Source organism: Carassius auratus, unplaced genomic scaffold (assembly GCF_003368295.1).
Source record: "Carassius auratus strain Wakin unplaced genomic scaffold, ASM336829v1 scaf_tig00215306, whole genome shotgun sequence".
Classification (NCBI taxonomy): domain Eukaryota; kingdom Metazoa; phylum Chordata; class Actinopteri; order Cypriniformes; family Cyprinidae; genus Carassius; species Carassius auratus.
Window position 1 is genome coordinate 33,616 of NW_020528034.1, and position 5,226 is coordinate 38,841.

Below are 5,226 nucleotides of genomic sequence, written 5' to 3' on the forward strand. Positions count from 1 at the left end.
ATTAATTATTCAAATTCCCTATATATCATTTGAGTTAATTATTTTGTAAAACTCATTGTTGCTACACTATTTAAACCGAACTGAGCTGAACGAAGACATCGTGTAATTCAATGATGAACTGCCTTTAAACTGAAAATTTAATGTCTACTGTTGTCCTTTTTCATTGACACACTATTTTCCTATTTGGATACTGAGAAGCTGCTTTGACCAAATCTGTACTGTTAAAAGCGGTATATACAATGAGGTGACTTGACTGAACCAATTGCCTGGTAAAAGGGTTCGCTGTTTCGCAGAGCTCCAAAGGGCCACACTCTGTTGAAGTGTGCTGCTCAGAGTGGTTTAATTGCAACAAGAAATCAGCTCAAACTTTTCTTAAAACACCTTTTGCAAACCAGTGGTGAATGTTTTGTTAAAAGTGTAATCTATTGAATGCAATTAACAAATCGTACAATACCATTAATTATCAAGTAACTGTATAATATATATTTCTAATCTATACAGAGCTTGATTCATGAGACCAATAAGAGACTATTAATTACAACACCTTTTTGAAAGTTCAAATATGTCATTGAAACGCGGACAAAATTAGTAAATTTATCCGAGATCAGGTAAAACCCATATGGACGCTGGTTCATGTGTTTATAGAAATCAACTACGCAAACCATCAGAGAGGAGGCGGTGCTTCAGAATGGAATTCCGTTTGAGTTGAGCTATGAAGTTAAGACTATATTTTCAGGGATCATTTCTATAGTTTTTTACTTGGAAATGTGTTTCGAAAGTGTTTGTCTCCCAACCCACGATGATGAGCTGTAATGCTCCTTTCTGAGAGTGAATAGAGGATGGAACTGTGACTTCGATCACAAGTTCTGTCACCGATGAGCGTTCGTATTGCTCTTGGCAATATTGAAGAAAGGAGTATGATCTGAGTGGTTTTGATGTGATGTGGTTTTGGAGGATTTTTAAAAGAGGTGTATTTTCTATGGAGTCCATGTTGAATAAGTCAGATTTAGCTTTTTTGGGAAGACGTAGTAGAGTGTTCTGTTTGAAACATCAAATTTAACAAAACAAATCATGAACTGTGTTGTTCTTCCACTTGGGGTCGGCCAACTTAAATTATGAAAGTGGTGACGAGAGAACAAACTTTTTTCCGCAATTTTGAATTTGCTGACTATGTTCTCAATGTCAAATGCAGAAATGGTAATTATGAGTTCATGACCTCAAAATTGGATTATTGTTATGTTTTGTTGTGTGGTTGTTCTACATGCTTAATTACAAAGTCCAGTTGGTCCAAAATGCAGCAGCAAGAGTTCTCCCTAGAACCAGGATTTATGACCATATCAGCCCGGTTCTGTCAACACAACACTGGCTCCCTATTAAAACAGTGTATAGATTTTAAAAGCCTACTAATTAGTACTTATAAAGCTCTGAATGGTTTAGCACCTCAGTACATGAGCAAATTCTTATTGTATTATAGTCCTCCACGTCCGCTGCACTCTCAAAACTCTGGCTATTTGATAATACCTAGAATATCAAAATCAACCGAGGGAGGCAGACCCTTTTGCTATTTAGCGCCCAAACTCTGGAATAATCTAACACTGTTCAGGAGGCAGACACACTCTGTCATTTTAAATCTAGATCAAGGAACCATCTCTTTAAGATGGCTTACACATAACATACACATTTCTGTCAGACAAATCCATTAAATGACTGTTAGGCTGCAGTAAATAGGTAGACCGGAACTGGGAACACTTCCAATAACACACAATGTACTTGTTACATCATAAGAAGAATTGCATCTACGCTAATATTAGTCTGTTTCTTTCTTATTCCCAGGTTACCGTAGCCACCAGATCCAGTACGTATCCAGCTCAGATTGTGGATCAGCACCTAGAGACGACCTCTCCAGTTCTGAATTTCAGGGGGGACCAGGAAAACTAGATGAGCCCCAGAGACAGATCCCCAGTGAAGACCTTGTCTCCTAGATGGCCATTGGGACAAGACTACGGAACCAGATGACAATCTAACTTTGTTGCAGCATGGATCAACCTCCTGGGTCGTCTGGCCAGAGAAGAACTGGCCCACCGACTGAGCCTGGTTTCTCCCACAGCTTGGTCTCCATTCTGTCACCGATGGAGTTTTGATTCCTTGCCGCTGCCGCCTCTCACTCGCATAGCTGGGAAACTTATTTCCAGCGATATCATCGACTTGATTTCACAGATACTATTTAAACTGAACTGAGCTGAACGAAGACATCGTGTAATTCAATGATGAACTGCCTTTAAACTGAAAACTGAATGTCTACTGTTGTCCTTTTTCATTGACACACTATTTTCCTATTTGGATACTGAGAAGCTGCTTTGACCAAATCTGTACTGTTAAAAGCGCTATATACAATGAGGTGACTTGACTGAACCCATTGCCTGGTAAAAGGGTTCGCTGTTTCGCAGAGCTCCAAAGGGCCACACTCTGTTGAAGTGTGCTGGTCAGAGTGGTTTAATTGCAACAAGAAATCAGCTCAAACTTTTCTTAAAACACCTTTTGCAAACCAGTGGTGAATGTTTTGTTAAAAGTGTAATCTATTGAATGCAATTGACAAATCGTACAATACCATTAATTATCAAGTGTCTGTATAATATATATTTCTAATATATACAGAGCTTGATTCATGAGGCCAATAAGAGACTATTAATTACAACACCTTTTTGAAAGTTCAAATATGTCATTGAAACGTGGACAAAATTGGTCAATTTATCCGAGATCAGGTAAAACCCATATGGACACTGGTTCATGTGTTTATAGAAATCAACTACGCAAACCATCAGAGAGGAGGCGGTGCTTCAGAATGGAATTCCGTTTGAGTTGAGCTATGAAGTTAAGACTATATTTTCAGGGATCATTTTTATAGTTTTTTTACTTGGAAATGTGTTTCCAAAGTGTTTCCCAACCCACGATGATGAGCTGTAATGCTCCTTTCTGAGAGTGAATTGAGGATGGAACTGTGACTTTGATCACAAGGTCTGTCACCGATGAGCATTCCTATTGCTCTTGGCAATATTGAAGAAAGGGGTATGATCTGAGTGGTTTTGATGTGATGTGGTTTTGGAGGATTTTTGAAAGAGGTGTATTTTCTATGGAATCCATGTTGAATAAGTCAGATTTAGCTTTTTTGGGAAGACGTAGTAGAGTGTTCTGTTTGAAACATCAAATTTAACAAAAAAAATCATGAACTGTGTTGTTCTTCCACTTGGGGTCGGCCAACTTACATTATGAAAGTGGTGACGAGAGAACAAACCTTTTTCCGCAATTTTGAATTTGCTGACTATGTTCTCAATGTCAAATGCAGAAATGGTAATTATGAGTTCATGACCTCAAAGTTGGATTATTGTTATGTTTTGTTGTGTGGTTGTTCTACATGCTTAATAACAAAGTCCAGTTGGACCAAAATGCAGCAGCAAGAGTTCTCACTAGAACCAGGATTTATGACCATATCAGCCCGGTTCTGTCAACACAACACTGGCTCCCTATTAAAACAGTGTATAGATTTTAAAAGCATACTAATTAGTACTTATAAAGCTCTGAATGGTTTAGCACACCTCAGTACATGAGCAAACTCTTATTGTATTATAGTCCTCCACATCCGCTGCACTCTCAAAACTCTGGCTATTTGATAATACCTAGAATATCAAAATCAACCGAGGGAGGCAGACCCTTTTCCTATTTAGCGCCCAAACTCTGGAATAATCTAACACTGTTCAGGAGGCAGGCACACTCTGTCATTTTAAATCTAGATCAAGGAACCATCTCTTTAAGATGGCTTACACATAACATACACATTTCTGTCAGACAAATCCATTAAATGACTGTTAGGCTGCAGTAAATAGGTAGACCGGAACTGGGAACACTTCCAATAACACACAATGTACTTGTTACATCATAAGAAGAATGGCATCTACGCTAATATTAGTCTGTTTCTTTCTTATTCCCAGGTTACCGTAGCCACCAGATCCAATACGTATCCAGCTCAGATTGTGGATCAGCACCTAGAGACGACCTCTCCAGTTCTGAATTTCAGGGGGGACCAGGAAAACTAGATGAGCCCCAGAGACAGATCCCCAGTGAAGACCTTGTCTCCTAGATGGCCATTGGGACAAGACTACGGAACCAGATGACAATGTAACTTTGTTTTAGCATGGATCAACCTCCTGGGTCGTCTGGCCAGAGAAGAACTTGCCCACCGACTGAGCCTGGTTTCTCCCACAGCTTGGTCTCCATTCTGTCACCGATGGAGTTTTGGTTCCTTGCCGCTGCCGCCTCTCACTCGCTTAGCTGGGGAAACTTATTTCCAGCGATATCATCGACTTGATTTCAAAGATACTATTTAAACCAAACTGAGCTGAACGAAGACATCGTGTAATTCATGATGAACAGCCTTTAAACTGAAAACTGAATGTCTACTGTTGTCCTTTTTCATTGACACACTATTTTCCTATTTGGATACTGAGAAGCTGCTTTGACCAAATCTGTACTGTTAAAAGCGCTATATACAATGAGGTGACTTGACTGAACCAATTGCCTGGTAAAAGGGTTCGCTGTTTCGCAGAGCTCCAAAGGGCCACACTCTGTTGAAGTGTGCTGGTCAGAGTGGTTTAATTGCAACAAGAAATCAGCTCAAACTTTTCTTAAAACACCTTTTGCAAACCAGTGGTGAATGTTTTGTTAAAAGTGTAATCTATTGAATGCCATTAACAAATCGTACAATACCATTAATTATCAAGTCTCCTGTATAATATATATTTCTAATCTATACAGAGCTTGATTCATGAGGCCAATAAGAGACTATTAATTACAACACCTTTTTTGAATGTTCAAATATGTCATTGAAACGCGGACAAAATTAGTCCAATTTATCCGAGATCAGGTAAAACCCATATGGACACTGGTTCATGTGTTTTATAGAAATCAACTACGCAAACCATCAGAGAGGAGGCGGTGCTTCAGAATGGAATTCCGTTTGAGTTGAGATATGAAAGTTAAGACTATATTTTCAGGGAATCATTTCTATAGTTTTTTACTTGAAATGTGTTTCAAAGTGTTTGTCTCCCAACCCACGATGATGAGCTGTAATGCTCCTTTCTAGAGAGGAATTGAGATGGAACTGTGACTTCGATCACAAGTTCTGTCACCGATGAGCGTTCGTATTGCTCTTGGCAATATTGAAGAAAGGAG

General features: G+C 39.1%; 2 non-coding genes and 1 pseudogene across 2 annotated transcripts; all 3 read left to right on the forward strand.

The window, feature by feature from the left end:
• The first annotated feature begins 720 nt into the window (after window positions 1-720).
• Window positions 721-931, forward strand: LOC113094225 (small nucleolar RNA U3). Its single transcript, XR_003288034.1, has one exon. It is a non-coding gene; the product is annotated as a small nucleolar RNA U3 (small nucleolar RNA).
• Window positions 932-2,874: 1,943 nt separating this feature from the next.
• LOC113094223 (small nucleolar RNA U3) lies at window positions 2,875-3,082 on the forward strand. Its single transcript, XR_003288033.1, has one exon. It is a non-coding gene; the product is annotated as a small nucleolar RNA U3 (small nucleolar RNA).
• A 1,950-nt stretch (window positions 3,083-5,032) lies between these two features.
• Window positions 5,033-5,226, forward strand: LOC113094224 (uncharacterized; annotated as a pseudogene).